Source organism: Electrophorus electricus, chromosome 24 (genome assembly GCF_041902795.1).
Source record: "Electrophorus electricus isolate QZ-2024a chromosome 24, ASM4190279v1, whole genome shotgun sequence".
NCBI classification, from domain to species: Eukaryota; Metazoa; Chordata; class Actinopteri; order Gymnotiformes; family Gymnotidae; genus Electrophorus; species Electrophorus electricus.
Genome location: NC_137520.1, coordinates 477,501 through 491,562, shown reverse-complemented (window position 1 = coordinate 491,562; position 14,062 = coordinate 477,501). Strand labels below are relative to the sequence as shown.

The following is a 14,062-nucleotide window of genomic DNA, read 5'->3' as shown; positions in this document are numbered from 1 at the left end:
GCAGACATGGGGCGTGGTCCTCCTGTGTACTGTGGTCAGATGCACAATGCTAACACTCACCCACCCCATGCACACACCCCACCACCCCCACACAAACCCCTCCCTACCCTGGACCCCCCCCAGCCCGGACACCAGCCCCCGCTCTGACATTTCCAGCACAGTGGATAATAGCGGGCCGTGACCCTGTACTGGGTCTTCTGGACACTCACTCTGACGTACAGCAACTGGACCAGAGAACAACAAAGTCAGTGAGCAGCACCCCTCTGAGATCTGTCCATCTGTCTGAGTCGGGTGGGTGTGCGTGGGGGTCTACACAACACTGCTCCGTTCCTGCCTACATATATGCACTTCCTGTTCTGTTGTGAAAGAGTTATTTCTACTATACTAGTGAACAATAACCAATTTTATATATATATATATATATATATATATATATATATATATATATATATATATATATATATAAACACACACACACACACACACATACATTAGGACTCGTTATTCACAAATGGTGGAGCTGCAGAGATATAAATAAATATGGAAAAAATATGAATAGAGTTTCAAAACTGTTTGGCAGCAGCAGAAAATATACAGGACAAGAAATTATTCTGTATAAAAATATGTTACATTTATCTGAGGAAAAACTGATCAAAGAAAACTGCTGGAGCTTCATCAGAGTAGAAGAGGGAGAGAGCGAGGGAGAGAGAGGGAGGGAGAGAGAGAGAGAGAGAGAGAGAGGGAGAGAGAGAGAGAGAGGGAGAACGAGGGAGAGAGAGGGAGAGAGAGAGAGAGAGGGAGAGGGAGAGGGAGAGAGAGAGAGAGAGAGAGAGAGAGAGGGAGAGAGAGGGAGAAGGGAGGAGCCATTTTTACAAAGAGAAGAGGAGAGAGGGAGGGAGGGGGACCACTGAGGAAGAGGTGATGTCATCTCTACTAAAAGCCAATCAGAATATGGATTAGACAGAGAGAAGAGAGAAGGATGCTAGAGAGGGAGAGAGTGAGAAAGAGAGAGAGAGAAAGAGAGAGAGAGAGAGAGAGAGAGAGAGAGAGAGAGAGAGAGAGGAGGGTGTTTTTTCCATCACTGCAGTATCAGAACAGAAGGGAGCGATCTAGCCATTGGATGGTAGAAGCAGGAAGAAAGAGAGAGAGGGAGAGAGAGAGAGAGAGAGAGAGAGAGAGAGAGAGAGAGAGAGAGAAAGGTGTGTCACACTAACAAGAGAAAACAATATTGCCGAGCTCCGTTCGTACCTGTGAAGGTAAGTCCTGTTATCATCACTCAAATACCTACGTGTTAAACACCAGAAGTGTAAGCGGTTTGTGTGTTTTGCGTGTAACTGTATGAGTGTGTGTGGGTGTGTACACTCGCGCGTATATGTGTGCGCATGATGGAACCCCACCCTCCTTCCTAGGAGGTGCTGAGTACCTTGGTGAACACACCTCTGAGGTGTCTACATGAGGGCCAAGCAGCACAAACATGGATGTTTCATAAGATGCACTACATAAAGTGAACCAGTTTTGGTCTGAATTTGCTGTATGTGATGTGAAGCTCATTGAACTGGGTGGTGGCCCAGACAGACAGCTATTATCAGAGACCAGACCAGAATGGTCGCTCCTGTCAGACATAAGGGCAGCCTGCAGCCTTTATGGCGCTTTCACTACATAAGACCAGCGCAGTGATACACACTCTGTGTCTCTCCTCCTGCAACAGCAGGACATGAGGAAGGTAAATAATGAATGAACTCATGCATAACGTGAGGTTTCAGACAGCTGTAGAGTGTCATAGCTTTAATCCTCTTTGATTTATGGTCCGCACTACTGTATATGTTAGCATTGTCTACTTCTAATATGCAGAAATGGCTCTGGTAAATAGTGTGGAAATTTCAATGGATGCAGAGATAAACGTATAGTTGTTTTTACTATTTCAGCAACAAAAGCTATTAAATAGAACAATGTCCATTTATAAAATGTGTATTATGTGTTATATCTGTTTATCTATCAGAAAATTCAGAGCTAATCCAGTAACAAGATTTCTTCAGACTGTTCTTTTTACTGTGTGTGTATGTGTGTGTGTGTGTGTGTGTGTGTGTGTGTGTGAGAGAGAGAGAGAGAGAGAGAGAGAGAGAGAGAGAGAGAGAGAGAGAGAGAGAGAGAGAGATTTTAGCTTTGTTTCTCTGTCTAAATGAACAGTCTCACCAGTTACACAAAAGAACTACTGATCATATTATCTATAGTGCACACAACAGTACTACAGAGAGGTCAAGGTTGTGCCAGGACTCCTTCAAAGTATTATAAAGTATTATATATTACACATTGATGCTAATCTAGGCAGCCTTTAATGTCTCCTGTACCAGTTGTTCAGTTGTTAAAGATTTTAATTATACAGATTTTTATAGTTATATTTTATAGTTATAGATTTTTAATTATACACACCTCATTTCTAAGTGTGTGTGTGGTAGGGGGGTTAGAGACAGAAATAGGTGTTATATTTGAAAATGTAGTCTGATGAGTTAATTTAAAATATAGATTCTGTATAAAATTGAAGTTTGTTGATGCAGAATTTTTAAATAGGGTGATAATGTAAGTTCAGACTGTTAATATGATGAAAAGTGCTTAATAACCACAGTGGACATTAATAACCGCATTATGAACACAATACGAAGGTTAAAAACCACATTGGACATTAATAACCGCATTATGAACACAATGCGATGGTTAATAACCACAGTGGACATTAATAACCGCATTATGAACACAATACGAAGGTTAAAAACCACATTGGACATTAATAACCGCATTATGAACACAATACGAAGGTTAATAACCACAGTGGACAGAGTCGGTGTGACATGGCGCATTATGAACCCTTCATATTTGTATATACGAGGGTTAATAAGGAACTAGGCATGCAGTGTGTGTGAGTGTGTGTTAGAGGGAAGGTTTAGATTAAAATAACGTGGCGTGAAGCACAGCCAGCTTCGCAGGGTTTTGGGGTTGTTGGGGGTCTGGTCTCAGACATCTCCGTCAGGTGTCCCTGGTCAGCGCTTCTCACGGCTGGCTGGAGGATTTTCCCAGCAGCACCCTGACTTTTCTCTCTTGTTTTTCTTCTTTCTCGCTCTTCTCCTCAACCTTTTTTCCCATCTTTGTATTCATCTAATAACTGCTCTCCCTCCCCCTCTCTCTCTCTCTGTCTCTGTTTCACTGTCTTTCCTCTTTTTCTGTGAACAGAATGAGGTCTTTATACTCAAATATGGGAAGAATTCTCCCCCTGCGTCTCGTTTGCCTGCAGAAACAGAGCTTCACACTGCTTTCATATAAATACATGTCACCAAACATTTGTGTTTGCATGCACCAATAAGTGATTATTAGCAATCACTTTTTTCTTTTGTCAGTAAGATCACAGCTCCTATTTCGATAATCAGAGGATGGGGGAATTACATGAGAAATTCTGGCAACCCTGGCAGACCAGGGGAGGGCGGGGTCCCAATGAGACATTATGTAGTGTTAATTCTCCAATACAAGCTTTACGTTTTTGGCGTTATTATTATTATTATTATTATTATTATTATTATTATTATTATTATTATTATTATTATTGTAACACTGTTTTACATGAAATAATGGATTTAAATGTTTTGTGTTGTGTTATTTAACAATTTAAAAAAGATTTTGACACCTGCTCTATTTGCTACATTTGTGCTTAGATATTTTTCCATAATAAGGTATAAGATGGACAGTGTAATGAGGAACAGAGATGAGCTTGCAGCCCTGCTTACACACTCCGGGGGGGTCATGGCGCCCGCACTCTGATTTATAGTACAAGCCCTCGGGAGAGCGAGGCTTGGGCAATCTCTCAGCAGCTCAGGGTTAAGTGACTTACTCACCTCATAACCCAGGAAGTGCATCTTTAAACACACAGCCATCTCGCCGGTGTGTGTGTGTGAGCATTCGACTGAGGTCTGGAGCATTAGTAGATGAGGAAGAAGCACAAACAATACTTTTACGCTTAGTGAATATACAGTAGAAATTTGTTTTCATCTGACTGATTTATTTTAACTGCTTGTGGTAAGAAGAAATAAAATTGTTACAGCTATGATGTGTTCATTAACACTAATGCTTTACTGAGAGTCCCCAGTATAGCATACACCGCCACTGAAATCATTTCATAATTTACACTGGTTCTCAATCTTCTACAGCAAATAAAGACATTAAATGGGAAGTCACAGTTTTAAAGATTTTCCCCTTCAATGCTGCTAAAAGATTGGTAGTGTTGCAGATGAATCAGCCTGTATGTGCGTTTATGGATTTTAATTACCCTGGTTGGTCCATTTGGCTTGCGAGCATTTATCCGCCTTTAAAAGGCCAAACGGAGCTTGTTTCCAGGCGGGAGATCCTTAACGGATTCCCTCATTGAGGACGTGACGTCCCTCTGGTATTTTGGAACCTTGCCTTGGATGAGCTGTGGGTCGTGGTGGCCACAACTGCTGGAAACACACCTTCCAAGAAAGAAGTCCTTCCGTGTTTTTCTGAACCTTTTACCTGAAAGATGTTTGCACGTACAGGGCTGTGTGCCAGTTGCGTTGACGTTGTAGAGGATGACAGAGCCAGGGTTTATCGGCTAGGGTGACATCGATGATCTCACCCACGTCCTGCAACTGGAGCTCCTCTGTTTGCGGTCCGGTTGGTCAGGACCAGAAGATCAAAAGAAGGATCAATGAATGTGTTTATGCAGGGACCAAGTCCGCCACCAACAAGGCCAGGCGAAACCCGGCCGGGCTTTTCCTAAACGGAACCAGAGAGTAGATGAGATTTAGTGGCGCGTGAGCAGCGCGTGAGTGTGAATGGAGCGTGAGTGGAGTTTTTAACATATTTAAGAACGCAGAGTTGGTCTTAGTTGTGTTGTAAAAATTTTGATTTTACTAAACAGATGATATTTTAATAGAACAAAGGAATTATTCAACAAAAAAAGTGCCACAGGTGTCTTCCTGATGTTCTATCTTCATTTGATCATTTCATTTGCAGAGAACACAGCTGAGGCACGTCACTTAACATTTTTGGCTAGGAACTCATTGTCAAGCTTATAAAAGGAACTTCTTTGCAAAATAAAAGTATAATGTTTTCTGTCAGTGAAGACATATATGAAACGCTTCAGATCAGAGGTCAAGTTGAAGTAAGCCATAATTCTATACAGAGAGTCCTAGAGAAATGTGTGGAACATTTGGTTGAGTCAGGGACATGTTCAGTTCCCAAAGCCTGGTCTGTTTTGAAACAGTGCTGCAGCTCATCCATGTGTTGCAAGCAACCGACTGAATGTGACTGATGCGCATATGTGTGTTTTACTTATATATGAAATGTTCATATCCAGAGCATCATACAAAATCAACGACTCTTTGCTTGATCTAGAAAGTTCTATCAGCATTCACTGCTTAAGGAAGTGCCTGATAACCTCTCAAGCTTCCAAAACCACTTCCTTTCCATCTAACATACAGATAGTGATGATTAGATTGGTGACTCCACGTTGTCCTGCTGCGCACAGCAAATATGAAAATATGAAACTATGAATGACAGGTTGTTTTTTCCTGAGGAAACATAAAAGCAGCTGGCAAATTGTCCAAAGCAGTTTTGTATGTGCATGAAACGGGATCATTATTGATCCGTTTCTCTGTCTCTCTCTAGAGGCCAAAGACGACTCAGACCGCCCCCTGCTACCTGTCTGGCGATCACTGTATTCTCTCGCTTTTTCCTTTATGTTCTGTATCTCTTTCTCTCCTTCCCCTGTAATCCCTGATGCCATCACATTCCCAAGCTGTCCAGCTGCTGCCGTTTATATATAGAAGCTTGGCTTTGGTTTCTTTTGTTCTGAGTGCAGCAGGATCTGTTTCGCCCTGCGCCACATGTGCAGCTCGCTGTGTTTATTACAGCTGGTCTGTGTTGTCTGCGCTGGTGCACATGACCACTGTTTAGTGCAACGTCTCTGCAGTAAGGTCTGTGCTGCTGTAGACTTTATCTCTGAGCCCCGTGACGTTGTAGACCAACTCCGAGCCCCGTGACGTCGTAGACCACCTCCGAGCCCTGTGATGTCGTAGACCACCTCCGAGCCCCATGATGTCGTAGACCACCTCCGAGCCCCGTGACGTCGTAGACCACCTCGGAGCCCTGTGATGTCGTAGACCACCTCGGAGCCCCGTGACGTCGTAGACCACCTCCGAGCCCCAGATATGTTGCTGACAATCTATTGTGCAGCCATTAATTTCTCTCCCACCAACAAACACCCCATTATACCACCGCCACTAATCTGCGAGGATCACTACTGCCTACCACAGGAAACATACAATCGTCATGAAGCTAAAATGGCATGAGTATATCGAAACACACACACACACAAACACGCATATGTGCCTGTATACAAGCACAGCAGGGCCAAAGCCAAAAACCCCCTGAAAATCCTGTTTAAAATTGCAGTCCTGCATGAGGTAAAGGCTTGATACATTTAAACGTCCCCTTAGACGTTTCTACAGTTCCTCCGGATTTATTTCTACCTCACTGAGAGCTCTGCACTCTTAGCTGTCTGCCATGCTTTTAAGACATGGCATAAAGCCAGAAGCCAATCAACATGCAAGTGTAAATTGTCCAGTTCAGTAACAAATAAGACAATTCAATAAAACAGGGCAAGTGAGTGTATGCAGAGCAGCAGTCTAAAAAGGCAACACAAGGTTAAACTACGAGAAGAAGAGAGTGCTCTGGTTGGGACTCTAGGTAGAATAAAGACTTTGCAAAGGCAAATAAAAATATGTGAATATGTACATACCAGAGCAGTGTATACAACAGACTCAAAAATCTCATTGGTTGTCTGGATTTGTGCAATGTATCTCTCATGGTCCTCGTGTGAATGTGACCTTTCCTTCTTCACGAGGTTCCTCACTCTATTTTTGCTAAGCAAGCTCCTACTCATTAAAATAATCATCATTTATGAACATGTGAACTTGTGAAACTTTTTCAACTTTCTCACTATTGCTATTGGCTACTTGTGGTGGAAACCATTTGCAAACAAAATATCACTGGATTTTTTTTTGTTTGTTTGTTTTGGTTTGTTTTTTTCATACATTCATACTTTGTCGTGTGTGTGTGTGTGTGTGTGTGTGTGTGTGTGAGAGAGAGAGAGAGAGAGAGAGAGAGAGAGAGAGAGAGAGAGAGAGAAAGAATAGATCTATTAGGGATTAAGGACAAGGTCAGGACACAAGACCTATAGCAGCACCATCTAAACTTACACAGCACTCATGTCACTCTGAAATATTACTACATGCTATGCTACATATTATGTAGCAGCTATAACACATAACAGCCATGATGCTCACAGGAAGTTATACCACATAGAATGGCAATAACATTCATATGAGGTTTTCGCTGAACATTATATTTAATATATTTTAACGCAACATTTTCAAAAGGACATGAAAATGTGTTATAACCTTAAACATAATATCATACATAACATAAACATCATGAAGGTAACCAGTTTGAGAAGAACAGTGATGGACACATAATCAGATCCAGGTATAGTTAACAAGTTCATGAGTTGGAGAAGAAGATCAAGGCCTGTGTAGCATCATTCTTCAGCACGTCTAGTGTTATAAGAGGACACATTACTCAGGTACAGTTCACCTTTGCTGTGAGTCCAACTATAGGAAGGTAAGTTCTCTCTCAAACCTTTACTGTGAGTCCAACTATAGGAAGGTAAGTTCTCTCTCAAACCTTACTGTGAGTCCAACTATAGGGAGGTAAGTTCTCTCTCAAACCTTTGCTATGAGTCCAACTATAGGAAGGTAAGTTCTCTCTCAAACCTTACTGTGAGTCCAACTATAGGGAGGTAAGTTCTCTCTCAAACCTTTGCTATGAGTCCAACTATAGGAAGGTAAGTTCTCTCTCAAACCTTACTGTGAGTCCAACTATAGGAAGGTAAGTTCTCTCTCAAACCTTACTGTGAGTCCAACTATAGGAAGGTAAGTTCTCTCTCAAACCTTTGCTGTGAGTCCAACTATAGGAAGGTAAGTTCTCTCTCAAACCTTACTGTGAGTCCAACTATAGGAAGGTAAGTTCTCTCTCAAACCTTTACTGTGAGTTCAACTATAGGAAGGTAAGTTCTCTCTCAAACCTTTACTGTGAGTCCAACTATAGGAAGGTAAGTTCTCTCTCAAACCTTTACTGTGTGTCCAACTATAGGAAGGTAAGTTCTCTCTCAAACCTTTACTGTGAGTCCAACTATAGGAAGGTAAGTTCTCTCTCAAACCTTACTGTGAGTCCAACTATAGGAAGGTAAGTTCTCTCTCAAACCTTTACTGTGAGTCCAACTATAGGAAGGTAAGTTCTCTCTCAAACCTTTGCTGTGAGTCCAACTATAGGAAGGTAAGTTCTCTCTCAAACCTTTACTGTGAGTCCAACTATAGGAAGGTAAGTTCTCTCTCAAACCTTACTGTGAGTCCAACTATAGGAAGGTAAGTTCTCTCTCAAACCTTTACTGTGAGTCCAACTATAGGAAGGTAAGTTCTCTCTCAAACCTTACTGTGAGTCCAACTATAGGGAGGTAAGTTCTCTCTCAAACCTTTGCTGTGAGTCCAACTATAGGAAGGTAAGTTCTCTCTCAAACCTTACTGTGAGTCCAACTATAGGAAGGTAAGTTCTCTCTCAAACCTTTACTGTGAGTCCAACTATAGGAAGGTAAGTTCTCTCTCAAACCTTTACTGTGAGTCCAACTATAGGAAGGTAAGTTCTCTCTCAAACCTTACTGTGAGTCCAACTATAGGAAGGTAAGTTCTCTCTCAAACCTTTACTGTGAGTCCAACTATAGGAAGGTAAGTTCTCTCTCAAACCTAACACACTCGATCCACAAAGCCTTTTGATTTAGGCCAAATTATCTGGATCAAGTGTGTTAAATTAGGGTTTGTACTAAACTGCTGAGGAAGGGAACACTGTAGAAGTGCCACTGCTTTAAACAGTGTTTAGCAGCATCCATTACATTACATTGCATTACATTACATTACATTTGTGCTGAGTGCGCGTCCCCGAAGCCTCTTAATGCAGTCAGTGGACTTCTAAGTGCTTTCAAAATTCATGTTGTTTCACATTTCACGTTGGACCAGAAGTTTTGAGAATGGAAGGAGCAGAAAAGAAATGGAAGCAGCCAAAATAGGCGAAATGTGACCATCGTAATGGAGAGATACGAGCTCCAGATCAGCTCAGATGTGAAAGCACTGCTCAGTGTAGTCTCAGCCATTTGGAACAGAGTATAAGATACCAGAGTACCTCGGGAAACAGAGAGAGAGAGGGAGAGAGAGATGGATAAAAAGACAGAGAGAGAGAAGAGGTGTGGGGGTTGGGAGAAATGGGGGATGGTAAGGAGAAAGATTGTGTGTGCTGCAGGAGTCACAGGGTTGCTATGGTGACTGCAGATGAGGGAGCGGCACCTACACACTTGCGCGCACACACACACACACTTGCGCGCACACACACACACACATGCGGGCACAGACACACACTCTCAGGCATACAGACACACACTCAAAAGCATATATATTCTAAATGTGTCATTTATGTAGATTTCATTAACTTCCCTGATAAAATCTGCATATTTAATACCCTGGATATTAAATCATTCAGAACTTCTGCAAATTCTTTGTACACTGGTTAATTTAATTTCATTGCCTTATATTTTGGTAAGACCACAGATCCGATTGAGACTCAGTTATTCATACTGTTTAATTATGTGACCAATAGCTGAGCGTGTGGGAGGAACAGCGCTTATTTTGTGCTTCTGTCCAGCCAATAGGAGCCGGAACGTTCCAGAGCTTCTGGTGTGAAGGCCTGTGTCAAGTTTTACGATTCTCACATTATTTTGGTGGCATTTTAACGAATGGATTTTAATGATAACATGGGGGAGAATAGTCTGTTTCTTTTAAATATGCATTTAAGATTGTAAGCTTGAGAGCTTTCTGACATCAGCTTCGTTAGGACAGACAGACGTACCAGACCATTCATCTTAAACCTCTATAAATGAGGTCAGTAGCTGCATGGTGAGCACTCTATGTTTAATAAGTGTAGGTTTGTAAATGAGGTCAGTAGCTGCATGATGAACACTCTATGTTTACTAGTGTAGGTTTGTAAATGAGGTCAGTAGCTGCATGGTGAGCACTCTATGTTTAATAAGTGTAGGTTTGTAAATGAGGTCAGTAGCTGCATGATGAACACTCTATGTTTACTAGTGTAGGTTTGTAAATGAGGTCAGTAGCTGCATGATGAACACTCTATGTTTACTAGTGTAGGTTTGTAAATGAGGTCAGTAGCTGCATGGTGAGCACTCTATGTTTAATAAGTGTAGGTTTGTAAATGAGGTCAGTAGCTGCATGATGAACACTCTATGTTTACTAGTGTAGGTTTGTAAATGAGGTCAGTAGCTGCATGGTGAACACTTTATGTTTACTAGTGTAGGTTTGTAAATGAGGTCAGTAGCTGCATGGTGAGCACTCTATGTTTACTAGTGTAGGTTTGTAAATGAGGTCAGTAGCTGCATGGTGAACACTTTATGTTTACTAGTGTAGGTTTGTAAATGAGGTCAGTAGCTGCATGGTGAGCACTCTATGTTTACTAGTGTAGGTTTGTAAATGAGGTCAGTAGCTGCATGGTGAGCACTCTATGTTTACTAGTGTAGGTTTGTAAATGAGGTCAGTAGCTGCATGGTGAGTACTCTATGTTTACTAGTGTAGGTTTGTAAATGAGGTCAGTAGCTGCATGGTGAGCACTCTATGTTTACTAGTGTAGGTTTGTAAATGAGGTCAGTAGCTGCATGGTGAACACTTTATGTTTACTAGTGTAGGTTTGTAAATGAGGTCAGTAGCTGCATGGTGAGCACTCTATGTTTACTAGTGTAGGTTTGTAAATGAGGTCAGTAGCTGCATTGAGGTCAGTAGCTGCATGGTGAGTACTCTATGTTTACTAGTGTAGGTTTGTAAATGAGGTCAGTAGCTGCATGGTGAGCACTCTATGTTTACTAGTGTAGGTTTGTAAATGAGGTCAGTAGCTGCATGGTGAGCACTCTACACCTTCTAGCGCAAGCTGGTAGGTAGCTCAGTGGTTCAAGTATTGAACTAGTTATCAAAAGGTTCCTAGTTCAAGTCCCCCTACAGCCAGGTTGCCCTTAATCCTCACTTGCTTGAATTGTGTTCATTTGCAATTGTAAGTTTCTAAATGTGAAAATTGATTGTTTTCTCACTAGTTTAAGATCAGGATTCTGACTTAAGAGATATCAAACCATGTTACTGTACAAGCCATAAATGTCCCAAAGGAAGCCCACTTTGTGCTGTTGAAAAGAGTAGGTGATTTTTGTCTTTATTTTAATGAGTAAATGTGGTAAAGAGAGTAAAAGAAGGACATGAGGAATGGAGTCAGCACAGGCTGAAGGAGACCTTTGACCTCAATTAAAAAGAAGAAATACAACCTGGATATTGTTACAGTTTTAGAGAGAGAGAGAGAGAGAGAGAGAGAGAGATTGCAAAATGTCACTCCGTGAGAGACCGTAAGTAACTCACGCTACACTAGTACACCCCCCCCACCTCTCACTACATAATAATAATCATTATCCTATTATTAGATTTACTGTGTTTATTACTAATTTTGTTTGATCAACTTTATTATCATTTATTGCCACATTTTCTTTTAACTTTTATTATTACATTTACATTTATGGCATTTAGCAGACGCTCTTATTCAGAACGACTTACAAAAGTGCTTTGTCATTTCTTCATAGAATATATCCTAGTACAGTGCAGTAGGTTAGAGTCCAATATACTAATGATCTAGAATACTGTAGAATACAGGGATCACTGATGATGACTAGAAGTACAAAATACATGAGGTCTATCTTCAGTCTGCGTTTGAAGACTGCAAGGAACTCTGCTGTCCAGACAGCAAGTGGGAGTTCATTCCACCATCTTTGAGCTAGGACAGAAAATAGTCTCCATGCTTGTCGTCCATGAGACCTGAAGCGAGGTATTCAATCCAAGCCATACTTGAGGTTCGAAGTAGTCGAGGTACAGAACGAGCTTTGACCATTGACCTCATGTATGAAGGGGCTGGTGCATTTTTGGCTTTGTAGGCAAGCATCAAGGTTTTAAATCTGATGTGTGCAGCTACTGGGAGCCAATGAAGGGAGCGCGGCAGTGGAGTAACTTGTGTGAACTTCGGAAGATTGAAGACCAGTTGTGCTGCTGCATTCTGGACAAGTTGTAGAGGTTTGATGGCTCTTAGAGGAAGACCAGCAAGTAGCGAGTTGCAGTAGTCTAGTTTTGAGATCACAAGAGACTGCACAAGCACCTGGGTAGCTTCCTGCGAGAGAAAGGGTCGAATCCTTCGTATGTTACAAAGGAGGAATCTGCAAGACCAGGTTATATTAGAAACATGAGTTGAGAATGACAACTGGTTGTCCAAAGTTACGCCCAGGCTATGGGCAGCTTCAGATGGTGATACCAGGGAGATCTCTAAGGAAACAGTGAGGTCATGGTAAGGGTTGGGAGCACCTGGGATGAACAGAAGCTCAGTTATACTGGGGTTGAGCTTCAAGTGGTGGGCTGTCATCCATGATGCGATGTCAGTCAAACATGCTGAGATACGTCTGGAGACCTGCATGTCAGAGGGTGGAAAAGAAAGAAATAATTGAGTGTCATCAGCATAGCAGTGGTAGGAGAAACCATGAGAAGATATTACATCACCAAGAGAACGAGTATACAAAGAGAAGAGAAGGGGGCCCAATACTGAGCCTTGTGGGGACTGAAACCATCTCCAAGCAGAGCCAGTCACACCAAGCCTGGAGAGAACAGAGAGGAGAATGTTGTGGTTCACTGTGTCAAAGGCTGCTGAAAGGTCTAGAAGAATCAAAACAGATGACAGTTTGGCATCTCTAGCAGCATGAAGTTTCTCCATCACTGCTATGAGGGCCATTTCTGTAGAATATACCGGTCTGTAGTTGGCTACGTTGGAGCCGTCAAGTGTGGCCTTCTTGAGGATTGATACCACCCTGGCAGTTTTGAATGCTATTGGCACTTATCCAGAAGATAAGGAGTTGTTGATGATGACAGAGATGAAAGGAAGCAGATCTCTTGCGATTGTCCGGAAAAGAGTGGAAGGAATTGGATCCAGCAGACATGTAGTCGGATTGCTGGAAGTCAGGATTTGAAGAATTTCATCTGTGGAGAGAGGAGAAAAAGAAGTCAGAGAGATGGATGTTGGGGAATGTTCAAGTTCAAGTTCAAAGAGGTTTTATTGTCATTTCAGCTCTATATAAGTACACAACAAAAACGAGACAATGTTCCTCCAGGACTGTGGTGCAACACAAACCAACAGTGCAACAGACAACATGCTACACAAGTGCAAACGTTGCACATTGGTTGGAGGGGTGGGAACAGTGGAAAAGGACTGATGGATTGCTGCAACCTTCTCCTCAAAGAAGGTGATGAAATCCTCCGGAGTAAGAGATGAGGAAGGAGGGGGAGGGGGAGGATTAAGGAGAGAAGAAAAAACAGTGAAGAGCTTGCGTGGATCAGATGATGATGATTCAAATTTCTCTCTGTAGCAGGATGACTTTGCAGATGTTACTTCCAGTGAGAACTTGGAAAGGAGAGACTTGTATGAGCTGAGGTCTGAATCTACGCGAGATTTCCTCCACTGCCTCTCTGCAGCCCTTCATTCTCTCCTGTGGCAGTGAAGTGTTTCTGTTAGCCAGGGGGCAGGTGGGGAGGACTCAGCAGGTCTAGAGGAGAGAGGGCACTCATTCATTGATGAGGAGAGAGTAGAAATGAAAGTATTTGTAACTGTATCCAAAGAGAGAGAGGATAGAGAGTCAGGGTGAGGAAGGGTGGACACAATAGTAGAAGTAAGGGAAGAGGGAGTTATGGAGTGCAGATTGCGACGGAGGAAGGAGGAACATGTTGGAGAGGACTGGATGGAAAGAGAAGGAAGGGAGAGAGAGAAGGATGGAAAGTGATGGTCCAAGAGGTGGAGGGGGGTGACTGATGTCCGA

The 14,062-nt window shown here is 42.2% G+C and overlaps 1 protein-coding gene across 3 annotated transcripts in view; it reads left to right on the top strand.

Annotated features, from left to right (window-relative positions):
* Positions 1–1,083: 1,083 nt before the first annotated feature.
* l1camb (L1 cell adhesion molecule, paralog b) overlaps positions 1,084–14,062 on the top strand; it is a 49,455-nt gene continuing 36,476 nt past the window's right edge. For all 3 annotated transcript variants that reach the window (XM_081707156.1, XM_035522458.2, XM_081707157.1), the window contains exon 1: positions 1,084–1,256. The gene's annotated coding sequence lies outside the window, so the exon portion shown is untranslated. The remainder of the gene's footprint in view (positions 1,257–14,062) is intronic.